Source organism: Erinaceus europaeus, chromosome 5 (genome assembly GCF_950295315.1).
Source record: "Erinaceus europaeus chromosome 5, mEriEur2.1, whole genome shotgun sequence".
NCBI lineage: Eukaryota > Metazoa > Chordata > Mammalia > Eulipotyphla > Erinaceidae > Erinaceus > Erinaceus europaeus.
The window spans coordinates 94944448-94961458 of record NC_080166.1 but is presented as its reverse complement, the minus strand read 5'-3'; the positions used below and the strand labels follow the sequence as shown (position 1 = coordinate 94961458).

Below are 17011 nucleotides of genomic sequence, written 5' to 3'. Positions count from 1 at the left end.
TCAATCACCAGCAGCACATGCACCTGAGTGATGTCTGACTATTTCTCTTTCTCCTCCTCTTTCTCATGAATAAATAAATAAAATCTTTTTAAAAAAGCAACTAAACATATTTTCTTTTTCACTGTTTTATATTTAGAAAGTTACAATAGAATGGAAAAGCCAAAGGTTGTTGAATACATAGATCTTTAGCTTAAAAACATCCTTAAAATATTCTTGGCTGCCACTCTCTGAAGAGAGGCTAGGTCAGCATTCTCTGCCACTGGAGCAAGATGGGTCCTGAAAGGAATGCAGCCTATAATGTTTCTAGCTCAGACCTACAGGGATGCAGAAGTTACATCCTGAATATGAGCAAACATGGGCCCCAGATCAGACAGATGGGGCTTACAGTTAGTGGTATTTATATATTTTGCCCATAGTTGGGAGAAACTCTCTGCTCAGATCCTGCTTTCTAGTCCTATTTCTTTTTTTTTAAAATATTTATTTATTTATTCCCTTTTGTTGCCCTTGTTGTTTTATTGTTGTAGTTATTATTGTTGTTGTCATTGTTGGATAGGACAGAGAGAAATGGAGAGAGGAGGGGAAGACAGAGAGGAGGAGAGAAAGATAGACACCTGCAGACCTGCTTCACCGCCTGTGAAGCGACTCCCCTGTGGGGGGGGGAGCCGGGGTTCGAACCGGGATCCTTATGCCGGTCCTTGTGCTTTGCGCCACCTGCGCTTAACCCGCTGTGCTACAGCCCGACTCCCTCTAGTCCTATTTCTAACTCTGACATCATTTCCCCAGAAAATACCTTTAGCTCACCTGCATGCTAGCTATTAGGTTTAGACAAAAACTAGTACTTTGGGATATACCTAAAATAGAACTACTAGTCTTTTCCAAAATAGAGACTTTAAATCTCACCTGCTATATTCTTACCTTTAGGTTCCTGATTATTAAATAATTTCTTCTGCTTTATATCTTAATGCTTTCCAGCCACCAAGTTGCAGATGTTACCATGACACCAACCTGACTTCCCTGAGCAGATGATCTCACCAATGTGTCCTGGGACCCCACCTCTCCTGAGCCCTGCCCAATTAGGGAAAGATAGAAACAGGCTAGGGATATGGATCCACCCACAAATGCCCATGACCAGTGGAGAAACAACTATAGAAGCCAGATTTCCCATCTTCTGACCCTGGGTCCATACTCCCAGAGGGATAAAGAATAGAGAAGCTTCCAATGGAGGGGACGGGATACAGAACTCTGGTGGTGAGAATTGTGTGGAACTGTATCCCTCTTATCCTATGGTCTTGTTGATCATTATTCAATCAATAATGATTGACTGAGTGAATGACTGATTGACTGTATCTGACAACATGTGTGAAGCTGTAGGCTCAAGGCTGGTACCACATACAAACAAACAAAAAGATAAAAAGAACAACACAAATGGTGTAAGAGTATTCTGGTCTCCCTCTCACTTAAGAAAATGGATGATGGAGAATGCACATTTTGGGGACAGGCAATGAAGCGCCTGGTTAAGCTCACAAGGACGCAGGTTCAAGCCCCTGGTCCTACACTGCAGGAGGAAAGCTTCATGAGTGATGGACCAGGGCTGCAGTGTCTCTCTATCTGTTTCCCTCTCTATCTCCCCTCCTCAATTTATGTCTCTACCCAATAAATAAATAAATAAATAAATATTTTTAAAAGTAAATACAGATTTTATATTCATCTGATAGAATCATTAGATACATTAATTAATTCATAGCATAAGTTCTTTTAAATTAATGCATAGCATAATGAGGTTATGTGGCCTTCTTTTGAATATTTATGAAAGAAACATAAATTAGGTCATCAAGATTAAATTAAGTTACTACTAATAATAAGACATCACACTATTTTGGACAGTAACAAAGATTTAGAAACCTGAAAAAGAAAAGTCCTTATTACAGAGGCACTTCAGCTTGGAAACTAATCTCAGTTCAGAGTAACTTTCAGGCACATGCAAAGTTATTACTGATGAGGGGAATTAGTACTTGATATCAGGAATCTGTTTAGCTTTTTATGAATTATTTCACTCAACAACATTATCTCACTGCTCACAGGAGATTTAAATATTAATCTACATCTTAAATAAGAGGCAAATATTGGTGTAATTGATTTTTAACCAAGGTCACACAACAAGTGGTAAAACTGGGATTAGAAACCTTGACTGCCTCTTAGCATTCTTGCTCTATCACTAGGAGACACTGCTTCTTTGTTCTCAACCAGGTGCCTGGATTCTTTATTAATCACAGTGCAGGATATACGAAATAATAGCTAATGTCAACCCAGATGTTATTTTCCCAGCAACAATACTTATCAAAGAGGCAATGTTAACAAGAAGACAATTTATTATTGGCTATTGAGTTATAAAAAGGATATCTAAATGAGCTAGAAAACAAATCAGAAATTATTAAAACAAACAGAATTATTGTCTGAACTCAGTCATTATGAAATACTTTATTTGGGGCCAGGCAGTGGCTCTCTGTTGAGTGCACACATTACAGTGTGCTTCTCCAGTCCTCACCTGCACTGGAGAAGCAGGGCTGCAGGTGTCTCTCTCCCTCTCTACTTATCCTTCCCCTTTCAATTTCTCTGTCCTATAAAACATATAGCCACTGAGAATGGTGTATTCATTGTGCAGCCACTGAGCCCTAGTGATAATTGGTAGCAGTAAAAGAGAGAGAGAGAGAGAGAGAGAGAGAGAGAGAGAGAGAGAGAATATTCAATTTGGTAACATTTCAAAAACTAGTCAACTGATTAGTGGTTAAGGGAAATTGACGTTACCATAAAAGTTTGCCAATGTTCTAGACCTTTCATATGAGAGCTTTACAAAATAAGAGTTCTGTGTTGAAGAAGATGAAGTGAAACCCTCAGCAAAATGTCTGAAATTTATGAAGTCTAGGTTTTCCAAAATAGAAACAAGAATGATAGATTGCTATTTTCTTGTTGTGGCTAAAATTTAACAGTGTGTACACTGCTAAGGTTCCAAACATGGAGGTATGTTCTATTCACATTTATTGTTCCATTACTCTTACAATTACTCTCCTGCAAGTTCTTGTGTATCAGTTCTTTAGATTCGACATATGAATGGAATCATTTGGTTGCCGTCTTTCATCTCTACTTATTTCACTAAGCAAAATCATTTCTAGTTCCATCCATGTTGTCCCAAAGGACACAATATCATCTTTTTTATTGCAGAGTAGTATTCTATTAAGTAACTACTGCATGACTTTTTTTTTTTTTTTCCAGAGCACTGATCAGCTCTGGCTTAGGGTGGTGTGGGGCAGGACTGAACCTGGGACTTCGGAGCCTCAGGCATGTCAGTCTCTTTGCATAACCATTATGCTGTCTAACTCCCTTGATTTTTTTTTTTTCTTTTTTTTACTCAATCATCTATTTAGGCTTCTTCCACTCTTTGGCTACTGTGAACAATGAAGTTATGAGCATAGGAGTGCATGTCTCTTCTAATTAATGTTTGAGTATCCTTTGGATAAATGCTTAAAATTGGATCATAATGTAATTTCCCTTTTATTTGCTCAAGCACTCTCCATATAGTCTTCTAAAGGGGCTGCACCAATTTGCATTCACACAAGTTTGTATTTCCAGTAGCAGAGTCCCTTTTTCTCCACAACTTCTCCAACATTTGTCATTTCCTCTTGTTAATGTAACCCATTCTCACATGTGTGAGATGGGATCTCAGTGTAGTTTTAATTTGCATTTCTCTAATGGTTAAGTGAAGTGGAACACTTCTTCATGTTTGTGGGCCATATGCATTTCTTTAGAAAACTGTCTGTTTAGTTCTTTGGCCCACTTTTTTTATTGGATTACTATCTTTTTTACTTTTGTAGACCTGTGCCACTTTTTTTATATATGTTTGATATTAGCCCCTTGTCAGATGTGCAGTGTGCAAATATCTTCTCCCATTTACTGGGATGCCTAATTATGCTTGGGTGGTTTGCATTCGGTGCACAGAAATTCCATGTAGTCCCATTCATTTATCTTTGGGATATTATCACATAGAACATTTCCTACTAAAAATGAGATCTCTCATCAAATAAATAAAACTTTTTATGACAAAGAAAATGAAACTATATATAAAGTAGCCAATATGTGAGACAGAATACAAACTTAAATACAAACATTTTACATGGCATCCAAAGCACTTCTCTATCCATTTATTTACTCCTTTAAAAAATTCTTTTTAATTATCTTTATTTATTTACTGGAGAGAGACAGAGAGACACTTGCAACACTGCTTCACCTCTTGCAAAGTTTCCCCCCTGCAGGTAGGGACCAGGGACTCAAACCCAGTTCCTTGAGCATTGTAACATGTGTGCTCAACCAAGTGCTCCACCATCTGGTCCCCATTATTTACTCTTGTTGAAAACTTTCATGACTGGACTAGTAGCCTGTGCAGTGGATCAAACCTTGGACTTTCAAGCTTGAGGTCTCAAGTTCTATCATTCCATGTGCCAGTCCAGTGATGCTCCAGTTCTCTCCCTTTCCACACAAATAAATAAATAAATCTTTTAATAATGAAACTAGAGTTCCACATGCTCCCTCTAGAACTTATCTGCTCCTTGTTGATTATCTGACTGTTCACTGACTTCATGGCTGACCTGAGACAGACTTGGGAGGCTGGCTTAAGGAGTTTTATGCTGGGTGACAGAATATAATTTTCTAGGACTAAAAGTAAGTGAAATGCCACCAGATTAACAGTAATATCTTGTAACATCTGTTCTGGAAAGAACGCTTAACTATTTGGAGTCCTTGACATCACTGCATCCTGTTACTTTGGAGGCTGATGGAAAGAAACACAGCAGGCTCATTTTGTATTCATTCATTCATATATAATGCATTTTACCAGATTTAAAAAGGCTGCATACATATGTATTTTCTAAAAGGCTATAAAATCAATTGAAATGTTTACCCAACGTGGAACTATTTTCTCATTTTAGAACTCTGATTTCACAAAATACTCACTGCTCAGTTGAGAGATGTTCTGCATTTTTTCCCACTAGGGTAGCTGAGAAGGGTGGTCAAGTGTGTGAAAGTCTGTGTTTTGTCTAAACCAATTCTTTCCAGTATAATTTTAATTGCTAGATTTGAGGGTGTTAGATACTGCTACTAGTTGTCACAGGACAGGCCTTATGAATTAAAGAATATTGTTGGTACATTCCCAAACAAGTAAATAGGTATTTAGCATAATTAGCTAGATTTTAGAAAGCAGTGTATTTTTAGAGTTCACAAAATTAAACATTTTAATCTTTGCAGCTGAAGTTCTCTGTTTATAGTATTTTAAGTTTTTAGCCTATTTAAAGGTGTGTCTGATGGAAGAGAAAGAAAATAATGTTATTAAAACTCAAAGCTAACAATTATAATTTCAAATATAATTAACTGTTGAGTCCTTTTGAGTATGTAATATTATGCTCCTGTCAAAGCATTGGGAATATGAATTAACATGAAAAATTAGAAAATAATTTTCATAAGTCTGAAATTAGTTTCTTCTTCCTTTCTTTCCCTTTCAATTTTCATTCATAGATTTAAAGAAGAGAGAGTGAACTATAAGACAAAATAGTTTTAAGACAGTCCCCAAATATCCCTGGACTCATGAAGCTTACATTTTAGTTTGCTAAGTAGATTAAGATGTAAATACATTCTTTATCTGTTTCATGCTATGTAAAGATAATAATTTGTTGAGTACTATAAAAAATGAGTGAGGAGGACAGACAGTGGGGAGTACAGCTGTACTTTGCATTTTTTTCCATGAACGTTGACATTATTGAGCAGGGCCAGATATTTGAAGGAATATATAGTTAAGGGAGAAAGGAAAGCACAGGTGTCTACCTGCATAGAAAAGAGGACTAGCCATCGCAAAGGCTCAGAGGGGGAAGGGTTCAGTAGTTTAGGGAAGGAAAGGGAGTGAGAGAGAGAGAAGTGATGGAGGAATTCATAGAAGGAGGGCACACCTTAGACCACTGTAGGCACTGGGCTTTGACCCTTAGGTATTTTCCTCAAAAAGCCTTCTCCATTTTTATCACTTGGGTTTATTTCATCCTATCATCACTCTCTGGTTTTCTATTTGTCAGATTATCGCCTTTCTTTGCTTCCATCAACTATAATACTCAGGTGATTATCATACCTTTTGCAATCTCAGTAGATTGTTTACACAAATAACAAAGCATCATTCATTGAGTTCTTCCTCTGTGTCAAGCTTGATGCATTAGATAAATCTGGCTTAATTCAAGTCATGGAGCTACTCTTTGGGCATTATTATATATTATTGTTATACATTATTTTTATTATACATCTTTGTCAGGTGAAACAAACTATAAAAGGCTACAGGTTTCCATTTATCTTGCATCATAAAGACGTATAAGCCATGGAGTCCCTGCTGGGTTGATTCCAAATTTAATATTTTTATACAAGTGATATTATTTCTCCTAACTCAACATAATTCAAGAAGCATTTCACAGAGTAGATATAATGGAATAGGGGTCTTATCAAATTTGCTTTTCAGAAGGGGCCTCGGTAGCCATATTATGTAACCACTCTTATTATGTGGATCTTTTTTCCAGCATTTATGCCAAACACTCATCTAGGCTGTACATGAAAGCCTTCCACAACAAAGAGTTGATATAATGATTTGGTCTTTTAATTTTTTTTTTTCTATACCAATGCTAAGACATAAACCCATTCTAGTTCATTGTTTTTTTGCCTTACAGAAAGCTAGAAACTACTAATTTTATTTTCCACATAATAAAAGTTATTTTCTCCTTTCAAAATGGTATTTTATTTTACTTTATCTCATTAAATATCACACTCTAACATAGCTTAATAACATACCTGTAGGCATATTTTCTTTCTGGTTAAAATTTGTGAGTTGCAGCAAAGGCAAGTAAAGGAATTTTTAACTTGACTTGGTTTTAATTACATCTCAAAACAAACACAAATAATAACATAGTGAACAGGTGATGGCAAGAATAGAAATAACTCCAGTGGGATCCTGGCATACTGGTAATTTCCTGCTTTCTCATTTTTGTACTAGAATTAACACATGGGAATTGTCAGTCTCTAGCATGTTGCCATCTCAGGATAAACAAGATGAGTAGACTTTCTGCTTTGGTTTGCACCAAGTGCTGGGCAATTTCTGGCCAGAGAGAAGTTTTCTCCTCTTCTCTCATTAGCATGACATCTGTCCCTTTACTTTTAACTTCCCTCACACTCACTTCCATTAAAAAACACACATATCTTTTTAAAATTTTTAAAAATTTTTTAAAATTTTTTATTTATTTATTTTCCCTTTTGTTGCCCTTGTTTATATTTTTGTTGTCATTATTATTATTGTTGTTGTTGATGTCATTTTTGTTGGATAGGACAGAAAGAAATGGAGAGAGGAGGGGAAGACAGAGAGAGGGAGAAAAAGATAGACACCTGCAGACCTGCTTCACTGCCTGTGAAGTGATTCCCCTGTAGGTGGGGAGCCGGGGGCTAGAAACCGGGATCCTTATGCCAGTCCTTGTGCTTCATGCCATATGCGCTTAACCCACTGTGCTACCTCCCAACCCCTAAAAACCACACATCTCTTTTCTGAGAATAGCAACAAGCTATTGTAGATGAATTAATCTGGTCAATTACCAACATTAAGGTTTTAAGAAGTGTGGATTCAGGGAAAGTCCCCCACCCCCACCCCAAGAAGAGTCAGAGATAGAAGAGAAGAAGCAACTTTTGAGGATAATTGGGGAGCCAGATAGGGAAGTTCATATTGATAACTAGTTTTGGATGTCTAGAGTGAAGTTATATTCTGATAAATCACAAAATGTCATGATGTGGGATAGTGAGGAGGAGAGCTGACCTCGAGGATGCCCTTTTCTTCAATGCCTGTCATTCTGTGATGATTTCAGAGTACAATGTCAATGTGCCCCCAGAGAGTATTTGGACCTCAGTACTTCACCTGACAGTTGAAGTCATATAATCATAAAGGTTAAGTGAGTGGGTCAAAGTCACCCAACTTGTAGAAGAAAATTGGGTAATGGAGACCTGCTGGACCTTTAGACTCCTTGGTTTGGTCAGGATTGTCAGAGACAAAATGAAAATATGGACAATAACTCTAACAGATTACATCTATTTAGCATTTACTTGCCATTAAGTATTAAATATATGCTATGTATGTATTGAGTATGTTACCAGTAAAAAAGCTTATTGTGATGGAATGATCATGCTTTTATGTTATGTAAGCAGGTAAGAAAGAAATGCAATGATTTTCAGTGACCTGTCTCAAATTATAAATAATCAGGGTTGAACCAAAACTCCTAATTACTGGGTGAGATCACTCACTAGGTAGGACCTGAACCTTGCTGTGTATTCAGTCCAAGTTGAAATCCTAGCACCACACAAGAGGTATCATGGCCCCAAAAGAAAATGCAAATGCAGTGTCAATATGTCTCTCTCTCTCTCTGCTGTGTCTCTCCGTGTATGAATGAAAAGCCACGTAGGAGTGGCAAAAGTGTGCATGTGTGAGGTCCTGACTGCAAAAATCAAACAACAAAACTCCTAATCACTGTACTAAATTGACAAAAGGTCGCATGGTTGACAATATAAGTTTGCCAATTATAGTAGGAAGACGCTAACACAAAAATGACCCCTTCACAGTGCTGCATTTTTAACTGTGGTCAGTTCAAGTAAAAAAAAAATATATATATATATATATATATATATATATATATATATATATATATGCACATAAATTTTCTATGATCTCTTAGGATTATTTGAGTAACTCCTATTCATTTTGCATTATGGCAGAACAAGAAAATCCAATTGTGAAGAACAATACTCCTTTATCTTTTCTATAGGGAAGGTCAGAATTATAAGCTCTGTATTATAGATCTCTATTCATTTTCTTTTGAAAAATAATTCATTGAAGGTTTTTTTTTAAACTTTAAAAGGAAACGCAGATTTTTATACACCTGCTATGATCTTTATTTTTCTATTTAAAGTAAATTTATTTCAAAGTGAGATGCAAAATATGATTTAATGAAGATTAAAAAATAAACAAATTTTTGATAAAAGCTTTAAATCCAAATGACAGGTGAAGAGAGCTCTACTCATAAAAATGCAATGTGTATTTCTGGACTCTGAACTAAATCATCAAGCATTTCTACTTTATTGGCTATTTTTCTTTTGGGAGAGAGTGCAAAGCTTATATGTTTTAATAAGCTCCCAAGAATCTTTAAGAAGAATCAAAAAGACTATCAGGTGAAAGTTATTCAGGGATTCTGACAAGAACCATAACATCACTATACTGATACCATTTGAACTTATACAGTGGATTTCTTGCAAGGTATGGGTTGGACCATTAAAGGAAGCTTACAGTGAGCTCAAATAATAAGAGTTTTAACATTCTTAATGCTTTCACAATAACACAGTATGCCGTATCTCAACTCCTTACACTGCTCTGAAGTTATCTAAATGTTGGGAGGGGGCACGCTAGCCACCTTTTTCTCTTTCCACCCACAAAAAGATATTTCAAAGTTGTTCTCCAAAAGTGTTGATATCATAAGAACCTAAAGAAATCTTAAAAGATGCATACATTACTTTTCACTTTTCCTGAGATTGTTCTTTGAAGTTTTGTGCAGTCTTAGTGAAAGTAAATTGCTACTTTTAAGTAGCCCTAAAACAGGAGAGTTAAAAATAAATGAAAAAACAGGGCCAGATGGTGATGCACTTGATTAAGCACACACACATTACAGTGTACAAGGGCACAGGTTCAAGCCCCTGGTCTCCACCTGCAGGGGAAAGTTTCATGAGCAGGGCTGCAGGTCTATCTCTATCTCCTCTTCTCCTCTCAATTTCTATCTCTATTCAATAATAAGTAAATAAAAATATTTTTAAAAGATAAAAGAAATACAATAAAGAAAACATTAAGTAAATAAATAGTGAACCTTGGTTGTAGAGGGAACCAACTACTTACTCTTTGACAAATAGGACAAAATATAAAATGTTTAGAGTAGTTCAGCCTAAATAAGACTAAACTGTAGATACTACAAAAATTACATCTTCTAAAAAAGTCAAATTCGTCACTATTTTAAATGCTTATATTGCGTGTAGCTATATACTTTTTAATGTTATGAACTGTCTCAACTTATTTTTTTTTCTGCTTCTGTTAAAAACAATGAATGGGGGGGGGGTGGTAGTGCAGTGGGTTAAGTGCACCTGGCGCAAAGTGCAAGGGCCAGCATGAGGATCCTGGTACAAGTCCCAGGCTCCCCACCTTGCAGGGGGGTAGCTTCACAAGTGATGAAGCAGGTCTGCAGGTGTCTTTCTCTCCCCCTCTCTGTCTTTCCCTTCCCTTTTGGTTTATTTCTGTCCTACCCAACAACAGCAATAACAACAATAATAAGGGTAACAAAAAGGGGGGGGGGAAATGGCCTCCAGGAGCATCGAGCCCCAGCAATAACCCTGGAGGCAAAAAAAAAAAAAAAAAAAAGAAAGAAAAGAAAAGAAAAAAAAATGAATGGTATGATTTTGCAAAATCCTTGAGCTTCTTACATGGAACTGGTGTACACACTCCCTAATACCTTTAAGTAGCTTTGTTTATTGAAAACCAATTCACTTCTGTCTGCCTCTACTTCTCCCCTTAATACATCATAAATATACATCCCTATCTGAGTCTGATTAGTTTTTTGGCTCTGAGACTCAGTGGTGTTGCCTCAGAAAACATCTGGCCTTTTGGGCATTGTGTCTTTAATTCTTCTTCCTCTCACTTACTCTGTTTTGATCACTGTCCAGACTCTCTGAACCTTGATTTCATTATGTATAAGAAGTGGCTCGCTTCATTCCTGTCCCACATCTTGGAATCTGAGTCTATGCCCAAAGTTTGGCATCGTGCGAAGATAATAGCGGTTTTGAAACCAAAGAAAGACCCAACACTGGCCGCCAGCTATAGACCAATTTCTCTCCTCTCCGTGTGTTACAAACTCCTTGAGAGGCTGCTTCTGTCACGTATTTCTCCTCTTACAGAGAAATTCCTATCACCCGCCCAAGCTGGTTTCTGCCCAGAAAGATCTACCTGCGAACAAGCCCTGGCCCTCTCAACTTACATTGAAAATGGATTCCAGAAGAATTTAAAGACAGGTGCTGTCTTTGTTGATCTCACAGCAGCCTATGACATGGTCTGGCACCGTGGTCTCCTAGTCAAGATCTCAAGATGCCTGCCTCCATGGGTGGCCAAACTATATCGTTTCTTCTCCAAAACAGAAGTTTCCGGGTACATCTGGGTGACAAGTCTAGCAGATGGAGACTTGTCTCAAGTGGCCTCCCCCAGGGCTCTGTTCTGGCTCCTATGCTATTTAATATTTACATCAATGACCTCCCAGAAACTTCTTCAAGGAAGTTCATCTACACCGATGACATCTGCTGTGCAACTCAGGCATCAAAGTTCGACATCCTTGAGGAAACACTCACGAAAGACATGTCTCTGATATCTGATTACTGTAAAAAATGGCGACTAATCCCTAGCACTGCAAAAACGGTATCATCTGTTTTCCATCTACACCATGCCTCGGCCTCGCGTGAGCTTAATGTGCAGCTTGGCGATACGAGAATCCGGCATCAAGCCCAGCCAGTCTATCTTGGTGTTACTCTCAATCGCACTCTGTCATTTCACAAACATCTCATAAAAACTGCAGCAAAGGTGGGCGCGAGGAATCACATCATTGCAAGACTGGCCAGCTCCTCATGGGGCGCGAGTGCTTCCACACTGCGATCATCATCTCTGGCATTATGCTATTCCACTGCAGAATACTGTGCCCCCAGTATGGTTCCGTAGCCCCCATGTCCACTTGGTCGATTCCAAATTATACTCCTCCATGAGGATAATTTCCGGAACCATCTGTTCCACCCCGGTTCCATGGCTGCCAGTTCTTAGCAACATCGCCCCGCCAGATATTCGTCGGGATGCGGCATCATCTAAGTTCATTTCCCACGTCTACGCTATACCGGACCTGCCAATATACGCGGATATCTTCGCCCACCCTGTCCAACGCTTGACGTCTCGTCACCCAATCTGGTCCCCTACGCCTACACTGAACTTCTCTGTTCCAGACTCTTGGAAACAGAGTTGGCAGTCAGCTGAGGTAAAGAACAAACACCTCATCACAGACCCCTGCAAGCGTCCACCCGGCTTTGACCTAGCACGTTATGATTGGGCCCTCCTCAATCGCTATCGAACAGGCCATGGCCGGTGCGCCGCTATGTTCCATCGCTGGGGAGCCAGAGACGACCCGAACTGCCCCTGCGGCTACAGACCGACTATGACCCACATAGTCAACGACTGCCACCTCTCCAGATTCAAAGGAGGTCTCGAAACTTTACATCAGGCTCAACCTGATTCTGTTGACTGGCTATGGAAGATGGGCAAACGCTACAAGAAGAAGAATTATGTATAAGACTGAAAACAATACCAGTTTCACAAGATTGTTATGGGAATTAATCAATATGCATGAAAGCAGGTAGTGTGGATCCTAACACAGTCATTATTAATGAGTGCTATTTGACTCTGATTGTAACCTCATGATAATTATTGTTGTGTAACCCCCTAGAAGTCATTCCCTTTCTTTTTTTTGAGAATTCAGTACCCATGGTCTAAGTTCAATATACCATTCTAGCTTCTTGACGGTTATAGCCCTACATATAGCCCTACACTCATCTAGACCATTTCTGAGGGGAACCAACTATGATTTTTCAATCATAATAAGACAGAGGGCAACGAAAAATGCTTTCTTTGTGATTCTACCTAAGGTTGTGTGGAGATGCGATGATTGGGTGAGGTAGCCATTGTGAAAATAAAGAGAAAACTAAGATAAAGGCAGAGAAGCTGAACCCTATGCATAGATATATCTGACCCCGTGATCTAGGCTGGGGAAAACTTCTGAAACGTTTTGATATTACCAAAGTGAACTTGAACTCCTATACTCAATTCATCTTTGGTAGAGGTGTTTTGTTGCTTACATAGAGTCAAATACATAAAAAATGATACAAAATAAAAGTTCTCAATAGGTAAACGGTATAAGCAAATCATTCCCATAAACCTGGTAGATTGATCTTTTTCACCTACAAACACCTAATAAATGGCTAACCTATGCATGAAAATGTAATAGATACTAGGAAGACAATTAAGTGAAAAATATGCTATCTGATCTAGACCAGCTTTCAATTTATTCGGACAGAAAGTGCAGGCACATAAAAAAGATAAATAGCTATATAATGTATAATGTATAAACACCAAGTTAGTCATGCAAACAAAGAGAACTCTGGGAATTTAAAAACTCTCAGTATCACATATGTTCATGGACATTTTAACGACATCCTTGGGTTTGAACTTGCTTTGAGAAAGGGTTTAAATATCTAAAACCATGCTTACAAATGGAAAAGAAAGGCAAAGCCAAAGAAAGATGGCTGGATTAACAGCCCCTTAGAAGAAGACTTTTGATGAAGTAAGACTAATTTGCCAGACTTGGTATTTTATGTAAAAGAACAGAAAAGATATTCAAGAACATTTTATTATATTATGACCCACATTATACCAACTACATTTTACTTATTTATTTATTGTTTTTATTTATTGGATAGAGGCAGCCAGAAATGAAGAGGGAGGGGGTGATAGAGAGGGAGAGAGACAAAGAGACACCTGCATCCCTGCTTCACCACTAGTAAAGCTTTTCCCCTGCAGGAGGGGACCGGGGGCTCAAACCCCAATTTTATATGCTAACTCTTTTTTTCAGCCACTAGGTTCCAGATACTAACATGCCAACTAGACTTCCCTGGGAAGATGACCCCACCAATGTGTCTTGGTGCCCCGCTTCCCCAAAGCCCCACCCCACTAGGGAAAGAGAGAGAGGGCCTGAGAGTATGGATTGACCTGCCAATGCCCATGTTCAGCGGGGAAGCAATTACAGAAGCCAGACCTTCCACCTTCTGCACCCCATAATGACCCTGGGTCCATGCTCCCAGAGGGATAAAGAATAGGAAAGCTATCAGGGAAGGTGATGGGATACAGAGTTCTGGTGGTGGGAACTGTGTGGAGTTGTACACCTATTTTTTGGTTTTTGTCAGTGTTTCCTTTTTTATAAATAAAAATAATAAAAAAAAGAAATTTCATGAGTAAGACAGAGTGTTTCTTTCTATTCATCCTTCTCTCTCTCTTTCTCTCTTTCTCTCTTCCCTCTCTCTCCCCCCATTGGCTATTAGGAGAGAATATTTTGCAAGGAAGAATTAAAGTAAACATTTATCTATATATAATATAAATACATAGTTTTTTATTGGGAAAAAGAGCCTGACATTAGGACATAATTAAATAGCAATTTTTTATTGTTTTTATTTACTATAGTCATTAAAACTATGTTATGCAAAGATAAAAACATGACAGCTTCTGGGAAATGAAATAAAACCTACTAACAGCGGTGCACTTTGACTGCATATTAGAGCTCTGATCTTCAATCTAGCACTAGTTTCAGAAAAGGCAAACATCTCAGCAAATCCCATCACTTCATTGAAACTTATCTTAATGTTTGCTTTGGTAGCAAACATACTAAAACTGTACTGATGGAGATTAGCATGACCCCTGAGCAAGGATGGCACACAAATCTGTGAAATGTTCCCTATTTTTTGCAGTGAGAGTGTGGTGGCAGAACAAAGTTGAAAAAGTAAACTAGACTATCAAGTTCAAAATGAAGAAGTTGCTGTGTCTGGCAGTAGCCGTTGAGCACTTGACAATGACAAATGGTGAACTTGTTTACAACATCCACTGAGTTATTATCAGTAGTCTCCTGGTAACAGTGCTTAAGCAGAGCTCGCAGAACATTCGGGTTTTATAAAACAGCGCCATGGGAAAGTTCTCAGAAATTGTTTTAAGCCATAACTTCCTAAACCCCTAGTGCAATATATATGTGTGTGTGTGTATATATATATACACACACACACATATATATAATCTTAGTAAAATAGATTGGAAAATGCAATGTTAGTATAAGAAAGAGATATAAGACAAATGAGGCAGGAGTAAGTTTTATCCAAGATTTTCAAATAGCCACTCCAATTTAACTTGATAGTTTAAAATATTCCAGCCATATTGTAACTTAGACGTAGGCTAGTGTTAGTTGTGCATGCCATGTGAACAGGATCAAACTAGAACATGACTTGGTTAACTTGTCTTACCTAGAAGGACACCATATCTACTGAAGCAAGCTGCTATCAACAGGTGGTTGGTAAAAGAGATAGCTATTAACAACTAAGAGAAAGAATTGCTGACATATCCAGAGTGATACTCTCAAACTTCTAATCCACAACAATTAGTTGAGAATGAAAAATTCTACACCAATGCATCATGAGTATGAGATACAAAACATAGAATATGCAAAAAAATTACAAGACCACAAAATACGAATTATCCTGCTTCATATACTACATCATTTGATCTAGTTTTACAAAGTTATGGATCAGTGGTTTTCATTTATATTTAATCAAAAAGTTATTCAGAGTGAATAAAATAGTCAGGTGGATCAAATGAATGGCTTTAAGGACAGAAAATATGCCTTTCATATGTGCTTAATTAGTTCTTACACTTTCCAGATTCTCATTTGCTTTAATATAACAAAAATGGATTTTGAAATCTTCAGTAAAGGGACATGGAGGTTTTTATGTTTCTATACAGACACCTGTATACATGAATGTTCTGGAATATCTTTCTTCAAGCTTTTTTCTTCCCCATCTCTCCAGGGAGGCACTGATTTGCTCTGTGTGTAGCAAAAGCTCTTGGACAGGAAGGCTTTGAGCAGGTGGTGATGCCAATACTTATGAATACTACATAACTGAGAGACTTGGTACTTCAATTTAAATTTTTCTTCTTGCTTGCTCTTCAGTAAAATAGAGAGCAGCTGGTTAAGTTTTTCATAGAATAATCCCATGCACAGGGGAAGTTACTCAATCACTCTCTCAGCTGTAGAAGAATTTAGTAGTGTTAATGGAACCAAGGAAAAATGGATGGAGACATATTATCATAATATTATCATAAATATATTCACTGATCTATTGGACTGTAAAGATGAAAAGAAAAAAAATGCTATATCTACTTTAGTTTTAGAGAAAGATAGTAATACCCCATTCTCAAGAGAAGTCGACTTTTCCTTTTGTTTATCAACCAGAATTATATATATATCAGTCCAGGTTAGGATATGATCACATAATTTTATCTGCTAGTGTTTGTGTCTTCATCTCCTTAATATGCCATTGACACATTATATGAGAATCTTCATGTTAAAATGACACTGAGTATCTGAATGAATTTTATAACAAAACAATTTTTTTTTCTTAAGTCTTACAGAAGAAGACCTAAGGTGGCCAAATAGGGAGACCCTGTGTTGCCACCTAAGAGACTGCAGAGTATCTACACCAAAACTTGGATAGGTGTGCATAGAAGACCCTGTGAGGATCAGAGAAAGGAAGCCCAAGACAAAAAAGGATAACAAGACAGGGACGGACATTATACAATAACTAAGGAATAAACCCATCAATAGGAACATAAAAACATATAAAGCAGCTGTTAAAGAGAGTTGAAGAGAGACCTCAATTGCAACATAACAGCAGTAGGAGACATCCCATTTTCATTAACAGATAAAACAGGGAGAAAAATAAACAAACAATATCCTTCAATGAGAAATTGTATTATTTGAGCTTACACATTTGTAGGGATCTCAATCTCACCCCAAAACTCCAAGAGACATTCTACTCTAATGCTCATGGAACATTCTTGAGGATAAGTCACAGCTTAGGACACAAAACAAATGTCAATACATTTGGAAAGACTGAAATTATGTCAAATATCTACCTGGATCACAATGGAATACAACTAGAAATCTGTCACAAAACATCTAGAAAAAAATAAACACATGGAGACTTAACATGGTATTCAACAATTAAATTATTAAATCAA

The 17011-nt window shown here is 37.6% G+C and overlaps 1 protein-coding gene and 1 pseudogene across 5 annotated transcripts in view; one reads left to right on the top strand and one right to left on the bottom strand.

Moving 5' to 3' along the window:
• Positions 1-17011, bottom strand: part of PDZRN4 (PDZ domain containing ring finger 4) — a 410716-nt gene that overhangs the window by 91545 nt on the left and 302160 nt on the right. The gene's annotated exons all lie outside the window — the stretch shown is intronic.
• On the top strand, positions 14592-14689 carry LOC132538818 (U6 spliceosomal RNA; annotated as a pseudogene).